This window comes from Elephantulus edwardii, unplaced genomic scaffold (assembly GCF_000299155.1).
Source record: "Elephantulus edwardii isolate Elephantulus edwardi_28Jun2011 unplaced genomic scaffold, EleEdw1.0 scaffold00061, whole genome shotgun sequence".
Lineage (NCBI taxonomy): Eukaryota > Metazoa > Chordata > Mammalia > Macroscelidea > Macroscelididae > Elephantulus > Elephantulus edwardii.
In genome coordinates, this window is record NW_006399811.1 from 9,687,331 (window position 1) to 9,702,869 (window position 15,539).

Genomic DNA, 15,539 nt, shown 5'->3' on the forward strand with positions numbered 1-15,539 from the left:
CTACAGATAAGCTGTAGGATGACGTCAAAGATACCATACAGATTTTTTGGCTGGAGTTGGCCGCCGCTCTGCTTAGAGCCGCGTGTTGGGCAGTCTCTGCGCCTACACCTGGTCCACTGCTTATGGCTTGCTGATCGACCCCCGGCCTTCGCACCCCTGCCCACCCCGGCTATGCCATGCGAATACACAGGACACCTTAGCTATAACGTACGAGAAAGGGACATCCAACGATTTTTCAGTGGCTACGGCCGCCTCCTCAAAGTGGACCTCTAAAATGGGTATGCTTCATGGAGTCTGAGGCCAAGGAGGCTGTTTTCGAGGTGAAGAGCAGGAAGCTGTGCAAGGAGCATATGACTGGAGCACGCCCGGGGCCGGTATCGGGAGAGAGGGCACCGCTGCAGCAGCTACGGAAACCGGAAGCCGCGGTCAGAGGACTTCCGGGAGAGACAAATGCCGACCCCCGTTCTTACGGAGCACAGGCTCATTGTAGAAAGTCTTTCTAGTCGTTACGTTTGTCAAGACTTAAAGGATTTCATGAGACAAGCAGGTGAAATGCCCTATGCAGATGCTCACAAAGAACGTACAAAGGAAGGTGTGACTGAGTTTCCCTCCTACCTTGACATGAAGTGTGCTTTAGATAAACTGGACGGTACAGAAATAAACCGCAAAAATATTGGGCTTATTGAGGATAAGCCATGAACAAGCCAGAGGCGGTCTTACTGTGGAAGCAGATCCAGGTCTCGATCTCGAAGAAGAACACGAAGCAGAAGCAGAAGCAGCGACAGAGGAACTCGAAGTATCTCAAAAGGTCGATCATGTTCTCGATCAAAGGGCGGGAAATCCAGATCAAAGAGCAAATCTAAACCCAAATCTGATCGGGGTTCTTGTTCTCGCTCACGAAGCGGATCTAAGGATGCATATGGGAAGTCTCAAAGCAGAACCCGTTCTCGATCTCGTTCTGCCAAGGAAAAAAGGCAAAGGTGATATAAAGTCAAAATTAAGATCAAGGAGCCAGTCTCAGTACAATTCACCCCTCCCTGCTCCAGCCTGAAAGGCTCGCTCTGTGTTCCCCCAGCAAAAAAGAGCTGCATCAAGATCTGTTCTCACTCTAGCTCAAAGCCACGGTAGAGGTTCAGAGATTAATCTAGAACTCCTCACTCTTTGCACACTATGACAGAACACTTTCCAACTCGTTTAGGCAGTTAGTTCTTCTTTCCTATTTGTAGTTGGCCTCTTCTACTAGAGGAAACAAGTACACCAAGATTTGATTTGTGGCCAAATTTTGAAAAACATGAGGTTCTAGAGAAATAGTGGCATGAAGTGAAACACCCTCTTCCCTCTTTGTGGAATTAAGATAACTTTGGTTTTATAGCTCTGAGCTAAAATGCTTTCTGTAAGCTCATTTAGATTTTTTTTTTCAGTAGCATCTGCTCGTCTGACATACTTTGGACATGTTGTAAGGAGAGACAAGTCTTTAGAGAGGGACATCATGCTGGGTAGAGTGGAGGGACAGTGCAGGAGGGGAAGACTATGAGGTGGATTGATTCAGTGACTGGGGTAATCGGGATGAGTGTGTCAGAGGCAATGAGATTGGCACAGGATAGAGCACGGTTTAGGGCTGTTGTACATAGGGTCGCTATGAGTCACAAACGGCTTGACGGCACATAACAACAACAACAACAGCATCTGCTGCAGAGGTTTTTTGTTTTTATTTGCTCATTTTTTAAATTGTTTCAAGCTTTGAATACTTAAGGTTTCAGAGGGAGAAGCCAATTTTCAATTACGTTGGCTTTTTATAAAGCTAGAGTTATATAATATTTGAATAAAAGTTTGCTGCCAACATGATTTATTTATTGAATATGTCAATATCAAATTCCTATAATATGAATACCTGCTACTTGTGGGAACAATGTAAATTCTAAGTGTAAAACAAGGCAAGCCCCTGACCTACAATAAATTATTCAATTTGGATAACATTTTGTGCTGTTACTCAACTTTGCAAAAGTCTTTTATCTGCTCCTTTAACAAGAGTGGGTAAAAAATTAAAAGGTAACTTGCCTAAAAAAATTTAGAAAATCGAAAGATTAATTACATTGGGAAAGTCTGCTGTCAGGGACAGTGCTAGAATACTGAAGAGCAATGATGTAAGTCTGGAGACTACGGTGAACCTGGTCCAGGCCATGGTCTTTGCAATTACATGCTATGCATCAGAAAGCTAAACAATGACTAGGGAAGATAGAAAGAGAATTGATGCCTTTGAGCTGTGATGTTGGAGAAGAGTATTAAATATACCATGGACTCCTAAGAAAACAAACAGGTTCATCTTGAAGAGCAGAGTGGGAAACCAGGCTGCTCCTTGAAGGCAAGAATTCTGAGGCTTTGCCTGACATACTTTGGGCATTGTGCAAGGAGGGAGAGACATTATGCTTGGGAGGGTAGAAGGACAGCACAAGAAGGGATGACCCTCAATGAGGTGGACTGACTCAGTGACTGGAGTAAAGAGGGAAGGTGTGTCGGAAATGGTAAGGTTGGCGCAGGATAGAGCAGAGTTCAGAGCTGTTGTACATAGGGTTGCTATGAATTGCAAGAGGCTCGACAACATATAACAACAACATACATCAAGAAAGCAGGGTTATTAAAAAGACTAAAATTGATGTCAGAATAGATTCTGAAATTTAATCTACAGCATATTAGATAAAGCAAAAGGAAGACATGACAAATTAAGAGAACTGAATAGAGGACTCCAAAGAGCAGCTTGAGGAGACAAAGCAGAGTTACAACAACAACAACAAAATAAAATTAACTGGAGTTGGAAAACTAAAAGGGAAGAACACATCATTTCTCAAGTTGAAAGAACTAAAGAAAAAATTCAAACCTCAAGATGCATACTGAAGGATTCTCTGGGCAAAATTTTAAGTTATCAGAAAACATCAAAAGAAGATGGAAGCAAAACAACTATGAGATATCATCTCACCCCAGTAAGAATAGCAAAATTCAACAGAACAGCAAACAACAAATGCTAGCGAGGTTGTGGAGAAACTTGAACCCTTATTCACTGTTGGTGGCAATGTAAAATGGTACAACCACTATGGGAGGCAATATGGCACTTTCTCAAAAGATTGGAAATAGAAATACCATTTGTTCCAGCAATTCCACTATGAAGAATATATCCTCGAGAAACCAGAACTGCCACCCAAGCATATACATGCACACCTATGTTTATTGCTGCTTTGTTCACAGTAGCAAAGAGATGGAAACAACCCGTGTCCATCAACAAACGAATGGCTAGAGAAGCTGTGGTATATTCAAACAATGGAATACTATGCAGCATTCAAGGAATTCATGAAGTTTTATACAAAATGGGTGACCCTGGAGGACATTATGTTGAGTGAAATATCTCAGTCACAAAAGGACAAATACTGCATAATGCCACTATTATAAAACAGGACTGACATGGGGGTTGGGGGGAAACTAAGAAAAGAGGGAATAAATAATGTACATGGCATTGAAACAGATGAGGGAGAGAACTGTACAAAAGGGATATATAATTAGGTATTACTGGCATGACAAGAATCCATGATAAGAGCTGAGTAGTAAAGTGTACTGGGGAGGGGGGGGCGTCAGTGCTGTATAATAATGAAAGAATTTTTTCTTCCAAAGAGAAAAGTGAACTGGTGGAGGGAGAGGGGACAGGGAGGAAAATGTGCAACAATGAATGATGGAAATCCAAGTTCTCTATAAACTTTCATTAAAATATCAATAAATAAAATAAAAGATGGAAGAAATACACAGTCACTGTATCAAAAAGAGTTGAACCATTTCAAGAAGTAATATATGATCCAGAAACAGTGGTACTGAAGGAAGAATTCCAAGCTGCACTAAGACACTGGCAAAAACAAACAAACAAAAAACCACCACCCTAGGAATTAATGAAATACCAATTGAAGTGTTTCATCAAACTGCAGATGTTTCACCAGGCTGTATCTGCTGCCCTGGATGTGCTCACTTATCAATGCCAAGAAATCTGGAAGATAATCTACTTGGCCAACAAACTGAAAAAGATCCATATTTAGGCTCATTTCACAAAATTGTGATCCAACAGAGTGTGGAAATTATTGACTTATATTATTTATATCTCAAGTAAGGAAAGTCTTCTGAAACTTATTTTTCAATGTCTGGAGCAGAACATGAACAAAGAATTAAAATAAATTCAAGCTGGATTCATAAGAGTTCATGGATGTCAGATGAATTTTGGCTGAAAGCAGATAATACCAGAAATATGTTTACTTGTATTTTACTGACTTGCAAAAGCAGTTGATTATGTGGATCATAATAACTTATAGATAACACTGTAAAGAATGAGAATTCCAAAACACTTAATTGTACTCATAAGAAAGGTGTATGTACACCAAGAAGCAAGTTATTTGAACAGAAGCTATTATTGTGTGGTTTAATATAAATAAATGTGGATATCAGAGTTGTATCCTTTCTCTATCCCATTAGGTCTGTGTGCTGAGCAAATGATTGTTGAAGCTGGCTATTATGAAAAAGAGCATGGGACTGGCATTAGAAGAAGACTCAACAACGCCTTATATGATATGCAGGTGATATAGCTTGCTGTTGGAAGTAAAGAGGATTTTAAATTCTGAGGAAGATCAAAGACTATGTTTTTGTTTGTTTTAGATCCCATCAAGTTGACTTATGAACAATAGCTCTGAACCTTGCCCTATAGCCCTCAGAATAGATTACACTTCAATGTACAGGAAACAATCTTTACAATGGAACCAATAAGCAATAGTGTGATAAATGGAAAAAAGACTATGTCAATTATTTACTTGGATTCACAATCAACATCAGTGGAAATAACAATGAAGAGATCAAATTATATATTGCACTGGATAAATTTGCTACTAAAGACCTCTTTAAAATGCTAAAGAGCAAGGCTATAACTTTAAAGACTAAGGTGTGCTTTATCCAAACCATGGCATTTCCCATTACTTTCTATGCATGTGAAAGTTGAAGAATGAATAATACTAAAAAAAGAATTGATGTCTTTGAGTTATATTGTTAGAAAAGAATATTGAATATACCATGACTTTCAAATGAATAAACAAATCTGTCTTGAAGGAAGTACAGCTAGAGTACACCTTCTCAGCAAAAATGATGACATTTTGTCTTACATACTTTGGACATATTATTGCTGTTATGTACCACCAAGTCAGAAGTGACTCACAGATGACCCTCTATTAGATTTTCAGAGGTAGTATATTGCATGGGAGGATGTCTAAAGAGGAGAAAACATGACATTTGGGCACGAAGCCAGGAGGATTTCTCTGAAAGGACCAGAGAAGGTAAGAAAATAACAGAGCCCTTTACCACCTCAGAATAGAAAGCAGATAAAGAGCCCATAGCCCAGCCCCTTGGTGCCTCCAGGGCCACATAACAGCAGCAAGAGGTTCTTTTATTCATTGCTGACTCATAGACTCACAGTTAGGATACCAATAATGGGGTTTATTAGGGAAGTTAGTAGGAGAGGCAAATAATCTCTCGCAATACAAGTTCTGGCTTTAGCCCAATAGCTCCCAGGCACACTTCCTCAATAAGTCCAGGATCTGGCTTTAGTTTGGCCAAATTCAGCAAGATTTGCCTCAGAGTAGTTGTAAGGAAATCATTTAGCAAAGTTTGCCTCAGAGCAGGTTTTTTGGTTTGTTTGTGTTTTTGTTATTGTGTGTTTTGTTTAAGTGATTTTATTTTAGATATTTTTTTATTTTATATTGGTTTACTTACAAAGTTCATATACATTGCTTACCACACCAGATCTTTCCCATTTCCTTTACTCACCCCTCCCTCCACTCATCAAATTCTGTGATCCTGTGATTATTAATCATCCCCATTCCACCCCCAGCCCATCCTGACCCTTCTGCTCCCCCACCTTGGATGCTCATCCATGTTCTACAATAATCGTCTTATACCATATTTGTCCTTATGGAATTGAGTTAGTTTACTTAGCATAATGTTCTCCATTCTCTCCCAAGTTAGTGATTTACAAAATCATTGCTTCTGTGTGCTGCATAGTATTCCATCATGTGAATGTACCATAATTTCTCAATCCATTCAATTCTGGTTGGACTTTTGGGCTCTTTCCATGTTCTTGCGATCTTGAATAATGCTACTATGAACATTGGTGGGCAAGTCTCTGTGCCTCCATTCTCATTTTCTTGGGGTATATTCCAAGCAGTGGAATAACTGGGTCATATGGAAGATGACAAATTCAGCTTTCTGAGGAAATGTCAAATTGCCTTCCAGAGTGGTTTTATCATTTTACAATCCCACCAACAATGTCTAAGAGTTCCTATCTTGCCACATCCTCTCCAACATTTATTACTTGCTGTTCTGTAAAACTGTGTCAAGGCTACTGGTGTGAGATGGTATCTCATTGTGGTTTTGATTTGAATTTCTCTTATTGCCAGTGCTTTTGAGCATTTCTTCATGTATCTGTTGGCCATCTGAATATCTTCCTCTGTGAAAAGTCTTTTCATGTCTTTTACTCATTTTGTAATTGTGTGATCATTCTTTTTCTTGTGTAGGCCCTGTAGGGTTCTGTAAACTTTTGATATGAGACCCTTGCCTAAAACGGTATTGCCAAATATGTTTTCCCAGTCAGCATGTTTTCTTTTCACTCTATTGGAAAAAGTTTTTGATACCCACAGGGATTTAATCTTTAGGACGTTCTATTTATCAATTTTATCCTCTCCAAATCCTCTGTATTTGACAGTCTCTTTATACCATAGACTCGGCCATCTAAGCTTTTTCCCAGTTTGTCTCTGATGAACTTCATGGTTTTGGGCTTTATTCCCAGGTCTCTGATCTACCTTGAGTTGATTTTTGTGTATGGTGTGAGATGTGGATCCTGTTTTAGCTTCTGCAGGTAGTAGTCAAATTTTGGTAGCACCATTTGTTGAAGAAGTTATCATTTCTCCATTTGTTGGGTTTTATTTCCTTGTCGAATATTAGTTAACCATAGATAGTTGGGTCCATTTCTGGGTTCTCAATTCTGTTCTACTGGTCTATGTGCCTATCATTGTATTAGTACCATGCTGTTTTGGCTACAACCGCTGTGTAGTAGCATGTTTTGAGGTCAAAGAGTGCTATGCCTCCCACTTCATTTTTATTTTTTGGAAGTGCTTTGGTTATTTAGTGTCTCAGAGCAATTTTAAGTCAGCTTTTCCTTCAAACATCTGGCAGGAAGAGCCAGACCTTTAACTGTGGCCAGCACAAATGCAAGAAATCTCAGGTCACACCTTGCCGCTGTTTGTCCACAGTAATGCCAGTCTCTCCACCACCAGGATCTTGCTACAACAAGTCTTACTCACCTCAAGTCTTGCTGCCCACAGCTGTTGGTGATTTGTAAAACCATAATGATTTGCAAAACTATATGCCAGGAGTTAAGGTAGCTGGAGACCAGACAGAGATAATTTATGGATAAAAAGTTTTAAAAGCCAACTTTTAGGCTAACACCTCAGAGGAGATTGCCCACAGAACAGCTGGTAGACTTGAACCAAGTGCCTTAGGGTCGGCAATATCATTCCTTACCACCAAGTCACCGGGGCCTCTTGGTGGAGACACTTTAGAAAAGACCAATCCCTGGAAAAGGACATCATGCTTGGTAAAATGAAGAGTTCGTGAAAGAGAGGAAGAAATCCAATAAGACAGATTGACACAAGGTCTGTAACGACAGGCTTAAGCACAGCAGAGATTGTAAGAATGGTGCAGAGTTGAGCAAGGTTTCATTCCGCTGTACACAAAGTAATTATGAATTAGATCTGACTCAACAGCATCTAAAAACATAACATCGTTCTAACCACCACTAATCTTGTAGTAGAAATGATAGAACCAATCCTGTAAAACCATTTTACTCTGCAGTCATGTATGTGCATCATTCATGTTCTTTTGCCGGCTTCTTCTTTTTTCTTTTTATTAGCATTTTTGCCCTTTAATTATTGGGAAAATACGCAGGCATTTGTGTGTATGCTAGGGTATCCATTGCAATGGTCATGCAGAACTCACAGACACTGATTATAGTATTTCTTTAGGACTTGATAGGTAACTATTTAGGTATGAGAACACTAAGAATACAACTTTAATGTAGTGAGAACAACCTCTTCTCATGCATGCTTGCAGGTAGACCTCTGACACCTGACCTCTCAGTCTTGGCCTTTGCTCTGCTTAGACAAGTTCTACAAAGCTCTCTTAACTCTGTCAATTAGGTGCCACCTCCACTCTTCCAGAAAGCCTAGCTCCATAGAATAGTACACTTCACTCTCTCTGCTCCCTTATCAAGAAGGCTAAGGTGCTCGCTCCATAGGAATGTATCAGCTTCTTTTCTCTATGGACCTAGACACCACAGCTCTGTCCCACACAGGTCTCTGGTTCTCTACTATCCTTGTTGTTTTCTTTTGCCGGCTTCTAATAGCCCTGCTTACGATTGACTTTTCACTGTCACTAGTTGTGGTCTTGTAATGATTTTCTTTGTCTACAAATCATATAAATGAAAGTCCTGGCCATGATTCAGCAGATTAACTCTGGGTACCGTGCTGCTGGTCTCCCTCATTCCAGAGTTACATGTCTTTGTCTCAGTGCTGTCTGTCATGTATGTGACCGAATTTTTTGTTTTTCAAATTTATAGGAGGGAAGACACCACGGATTTAAGAATGCTTTATGATAAACTCAGCCTTGAGGTTCTACAGACCATGTTTGAATCTGGGGTATCTTTTGTATAGGAGATGCTTGGTTATGGGCATTTCCCTTCTCTAATACTGAAAATCATAATATTCACAAATATAGGGGGTGGGAGGGATTGGAAAGAGGTGAGGAGGCGATTGACAAATATAATAAATGTAGAATAGAAGGCAACTGTTATTTGGATAACATATGGTCATTTGCTTGCTCGTGCAGTTAATAATTAACTTGCTCATTCGACTAGTAAATCATGGGGCTGGTATTTAAATTTAAACAATCAAATGAAGAACTATATATTCCATCTCTGCACAGTCACTCACTAGCATTAGATCTCAGGTCCTGAACTTGGGGGGTTATTGTCTTCTGAAAGTGGTCTGCTGGAACCTGCACAGCGGATGTAGAAGCAGAGACCAGAGGAAACCACTCCTGTCTGCACTTTGACCGCACTCTTCCTAGAGCGGCCTCGTTAGAGACACAGGTACAATTCTCCTCACATAATACAGACTTCCCATCCACAAATAGGACGAAGAAATGAGCAACAGCCTCAACATCCTGTTCCTTGGAAATCCCTCCCCAACTCCACCCACAGCAGTATCTTCCTGGGATAAGTTTTATAAGGAGTTAAAAGGCAGCCATCCATGTCTCAATAAAAGCATTAAACTCGTTAAATGATGTGGTGCAGTAAATTATTTAACATGGCCCTTCTAACTATGGTCTCTGGTACCCATTGACCCAGCTCACAGAAGGGGCTGACTGGTCTGAAGTGGAGAGGTGTGTGTACTTCTCTGCCTAAGACTGAAAACAATTTATCAAACCTGGATGACTGGTGTTAATTAGACCCCACCAAAAGAAGGTAAATATGTTTGATACCATAAACTGGTGTAAATTACTTCAATCTGATGGTTTGTTCAGAACTAGGCTTCCCTTATCTATGGAGATGCGCAAGCTACGCCTAGAACAAAAGATTCTTTCAAAAAACACTTTGCTCCCTCATCGATATGTTGTTGTTGTTGTTATGTGCTGTCAAGTCAACTACGACTCATAGCAACACTATGAACGACAGAGCTAAACTTTGCCCCTATCCTGCGCCATCCCCATAATCTCACGATCTCCCAAGCCCATTGTTAACAGTCTCTGTGTCAATTCTTCTTGTTGAAGAATTGTTGTTGTTGTTGAGTACCCTCGAGTTGGAACTGACTGTCGCTGACCCTCTGGCGGGTTTTCAGAGGCAGTTATTCAATCGCACGGGAAGAGATTGCTCACCCTTCTCCCGCAGAGCAGCTGATGGACATGTCAGGATGACAGAGTAGCTTCTTTCCGTAGAGGTGGGCAATTTAAACATTTGCTATCTAAAAGGAGGGCAGGATGAGGAAGTCAAAGGCATAAGATGACTGACTGATGTGATTTATAAGTGTACTTCCACTCAAAATGAGGGAAACCAGAAAGAATCCCCACAGAGCACTCTTTTTCTTCTCGGCCTGGACAATAGAGGGTGGTGGAAGACGTCACTATAATTAAATGATTCATCTGTGAGTAATAATTATAACAGTTAATTGCAATTGTGAAAGAATAATTGTAGAAACTATAATTATGAAAGAGTAGACAAGCATTGCTGAGACTAAAGCACAGGGACAAAACCTGGAGTTCCTTAACAGTTTTCTTATGCTAATACTTTATGCTTATCTTTTCTTTGTTTTAGTGATTGAGGTAAGGTGTATTTTAATAACGATTTCATCAACATGCATTCCTTGTATGCGTACGGATATTATCATATAACTAGCAGCATTGTACTTTAGGCTACACGATGAAATGTTCTTTTTTTTATGTTTATATCCTTGCTCCACATCTGTATGCTGAGCACACAGCCGTATAAGACGGCACAACCCTGCTTACAGAAAGCGAAGAAGACTTAAAGCATTGACTGAAGAAGATTGAAGACTATGGTCTTTAATGATGGATTATAATTCAACAACAACAAGAAAACAAAAACTCTCCCAACTGAACTAATAGGCAACATCACACTAGATGGAGAAAAGATTGAATGTGTCAAAGAGTTAATTTCGCTTGCATACACAATCAACTCTTACAGTAGTAGCAGTCAAGAAATCAAAAGGCATGTTGTGTCAGGTAAAACAGCTGTCAAAAACCTCTCCACGGAGCTAAAGAGCACAGAAGTCTGTTTAAAGACTAGAAAGTGCACTGACCCAAGCCATGGTATTTTTAGTTGCTTAATACGCGTGAAAATTAGGCAATGAATAAGGAAGAGTGCAGAATCAATGCCTTTGAATTGTACTTTAGGCTAACAGTGATATTAGTGGAAAATATTTCATATACCATATATTGCCTAAAGAATAAACTTTTGGAGCAGCTTTTGCTTTGGAAAAAGGTGTTCTTTGGAGACAAGACTAATGAAAATGTGTCTCACATACTTTGGGAATGTTGTCAGGAAGGGCTCAGTTTTAGAAAAAAGCCATTATGCTGGGCAAAGCAGAGGATCAGCAAAAGAAAGGAAGACCCTCAATGAGACAGATGGACTCAGTGAGTGCAACAATGGGCTGGAGCGTGCGGAGATTTTGAAGATGATACAGGATAGGGCAAGTTTTGTTAGGATGATGCGTAAGAACAGCAAAAACCTCATGAAGCTCAGAGCAAAGGAATAACTGAACGTTTTATCAGACACTTCATAGGGTGATGCCAAAATGACTTTTGGACACTCTAGCCAAATCAGATGGACACCTGCAATAGAGCAGAATGGCTGGTACCCAGGCAGCCTCACCCGGAGAACTCTTGCACCCAACAGAAAGACTAATAATTAATGACTGATTTGAACTAGTGACATGATTTGAAGGGGGAAGTTAATCTTTCAAGTATGGAGGGGCAGTGATTAGAACAGTCATGGGTTACCTGTAATGAATTACTTAATGTGGCTCTTTAGATATATTAAGATCTTAAAGGTCAGCTCAAGAAGATAAAGAAAAATATTTAAATAAAATGTGTAAATAACTAGACTTAGAAAACAAAAAAGGAATAACATGTTTGGCATCTCTCAAGCTGAAAGAACTGAAGGACAAATTCAAGCCTTGAGTTGCAATACTGAAGGAGTCTATGGACAAAATCTTGAATGATGCAAGCAGCGTCAAAAGAATGGAAGGAATATATAAAGTCACTGTACCAGAAAGACTTGATTAACGCTGGACCAACAATGATAATAAAGAAAGACGTTCAAGCTGCGCTGTAGGCATTGGCAAAAATGAAGTCCCAGGAAGAGAGGGAATGCTAGTTGAAGTGTTTCATCAAACAGACACAGCCCCTAAATATGCTCTTTAGGCTAAGCCAAGAAATTGGGAAGAGAGCTGCCTGGGCAACTGATTGGAAGAGATTCATGTTTGGGTCCATTAAAAAAAAAGATTATTCAACACAATGTGGAAATTATCCAATATTATTAATATAACAGGCAAGTAAAATCTTACTGAAGATTATTTTAAAAGTCTAACATAGTAGGTCAACAATGAACTGCCAAAAAATTCAAGCTGGATTCAGAAGAGTATATGGCATGAGCAATATCATTACTGATGTCAGATGAAACTTGGATGAAAGCAGAGAATATAAAAAAAACATGTTTACTTGATTGACTATGCAAAGGCATTTGACTGTGTGAATGATAACAAATGACATATAATGTTGAGAAGAATGGGAATACCAGAATACCTAATTTTGTTCCTGTGAAACCTTTACATAAACCAACAAGTGGTTGTTTGAACAGAATAAGGGAATATTGTGTGGTGTTGTGTTTTTTTTCTTCTACTTCTGTCATTTTTATTCATTGTCCGCCTCACAGATGCATAGCAAGTGATCTGAAAGACTATGGCCTGAATCAGACATACCTCAGTCCTCAAACTGACATCATTACTCCCCAGTAATCCGGAGCGGTCCCTAACGGCAGATTTTTCCAGTACAGTGTGTCTCCTTATTTCCTGACTGCTCATACCAACGATGTTAATTTTGGATCCAGACAAGATGAAGCTGTTGACAGTTTCCATCACCTCTCCACCATTGTAATGCTGCCTATTGGTCCAGTGGTAAGAATCTTTTTTTCTTCTTCTTCTTGATGTTGAGATGTACTCCATACAGAAGGCACATTCCTTGATCTTCTGCAACAAGGGCTTCAAGTCCTCCTCACTTGGAGGACAGCTGATCGTGTGGTTTTAAATCAGGAAAGTGTGCATCAGGGTTGTATCCTTTTAATCTATTCAATCTATATGCCGAGAAAATAATTCAAGAAACTGGACTATATGAAGAATAATGTGGCATCAGGATTAGAAGAAGACTCATCAATAATCTATGTTATGCAAAGGACACAACATTGCTTGCAGAAAATGAAAAGAGCTTAAAGCACTTACTGAAGAATATGAAAGAAGAAAATGAAAGAGTAGATAGCTTGTTGCTCATGCAAATAAGATGCATAGAACCTGTATCAACTGGACTGGTCTGTGGTTTTTAACAGTTTGGCAGGTAAATAATATGTTTGTCCTCCAATTTGTGATGTGCCTCTATGTCTAAGGTTGTCTCATTTGAAAGTGAGTTGTCCACTGTGTTAATGAGGCAAGACTAGAGTGGCATGGATCTTGAGTCACTGTCTTACGAGAGGATATAACTCAAGTCATTCAAGTTACCCTTACTCCAGTCACCATCCTTCATACCATTGTGCTGTTTTGCTCAAGTAAGAGAAGTTTCCTTGAGGGTATAGTGTGTATACAATTTTTTTTCAGAAATTATTTTTTTTATTTTAATGAAAGTTTAGAAAGACTTTGGATTTCCATTCATTCATTGTTGCACACTTTCCTCCCTGCCTACCCCTCCCTCCAGTACTCTTTTCTCTTAAAAAAAAAAAATAATTTCTTTTCATTGTTATACAATCACCCACCCCCCAGTCTACTTGTAGCTTTCATTCTGGACTCTTGTCATGACAATAATACCTAATCATATATTCCTCCTAAACAGTTCTCTCCCTCATCTGTTTCAATGCAGTAAACATAATTTTTCCTGTCTTAGTTTTTCCCCAACTGCAATGTCAGTCCCGCTGTACAACAGTGGCACTACACTACAATTTATTTGACTGTTCTGGCAAAGTTCTCTCTTACTCTGGACCTTATATTTGGCTTTTCATCATCAGACCCCCAGCTCTTCAAACTTGATCCAGAAACCTTTTATAAGACCTAATTATCCAGGTTTTGCAATCTTGTGAGCTAGCAGCCTGGCATCAGATTTATTAATACGAGTTTATCAATCTCTGCAATCAGCTGATTCAAGAGAAGCCTCAATCCTAACAACTGGCCCATCGGTTTAGGACTTGCTAGTCTTTCTACTTACATGAGCAATTTCCTTATGCTCCATAAGTTCTCCGAGATTTTGCAGTGAATTATGGAACCCTGACATGGAAGGGAGAATACTGAGGAGAGAAGGAATAGATATCAGAGATGATAGAATTGTAGGTAGTATAAAAAAGGTGGACATTGGGACATCTTTAACTTCCAGCCTAAATGATGAGCTATATTTGGCCATTTGAAAAGGAACCCGACTCAATTAAAAATGTGCAGAAGACAAGAATAGACTCTTCACCAAGGAGGATATTCAGATTGTGAGCACACAAGAACAAAGTCACTAGGAACTGGAGAGATACAAATCATAACAACAATGAGTTACCACCTTACTCCAGCAACAATAGCCACGTTTAACAGAATAGAAAACAATAAATGCTGGCCAGGATATGGAGAGACTAGAACTCAGTGTACTACTGGTGGGAATGTGTAATTGTATAATCACTATGGAAAACAATTTGGCATTTCCTTAAAAAAGTGAAAATAGAAATCTCATTTGACTCAGCTATTCCACCATGAGGAATATTCTCCAAGGAAATCAGAGCTGAGACATGAACTTATGTACATGTTCACCTATGTTTATTGCAGCATTATTTACAATGGCAAGAAGATGGATACAATCCAGATGCCCATCAACAAATGAGTGGAGAAACTGTGTTACCTCCACACAATGGAGTACTATGCAGCATTTAAAAAGAATGAAGACCTTATAAAACACTACAGAACGTGGATGAGTCTGGAACACATATGCTGAGTGAAATAACAAAACTGGCTATATTATTGCTTTTACATTTCAAGCAATTGTTGTGTACCACTGAGCTAGAAAACGATTTATAGCTGACCCTCCAGTGGGTTTTCAAAGGCAATAAATTGCATTGGAGGTAATTGCTCATCTTTTTCCCATGTAGCAGCTAGTCGATTCAAACCACAAGCCTTTAGGTTGGCAGCACAGCTCATTGCCACTAGGCCATCAGCTCCCTAAGGAGCTGTTGGGTGCTATTTTTGTGTCCTTGTGTACAACAGAGCCAAGCACTTCCTGACCCTATGGCATTCTTACAATCTCTTCTGCGCTCAGACTTATTATTGCAGCCATGCTGTCAATCCATTTCATTGAGGGTCTGTCTCTTTTGCACTGGCTCTCTACCAAGCACGATGTCTCTCTCCAAGTGTCACCATCCTTGTTTCTCAGGAGCATTCTTACTAAACTTCCTCTAAGACAGATTTGTTGTTTCTTTCAGCAGTCCGTAGTTTATTCAATATTCTTCACCAACACCACAATCCAAATGTATTGCTGCTTCTTTGGTCTTTCTAATTCATTGTCTAACTTGCATATGCATCTGAGGTGACAGAAAATACCATGGCTTGAATCAGAGGCACTGTGATCTTCAAACTGAGATCCTTATTCTTTAACACTTTAAAAAG

General features: G+C 39.5%; 1 pseudogene; it reads left to right on the forward strand.

The window, feature by feature from the left end:
• Window positions 1–171: 171 nt before the first annotated feature.
• LOC102876593 lies at window positions 172–1,174 on the forward strand (annotated as a pseudogene).
• Window positions 1,175–15,539: the final 14,365 nt, after the last annotated feature.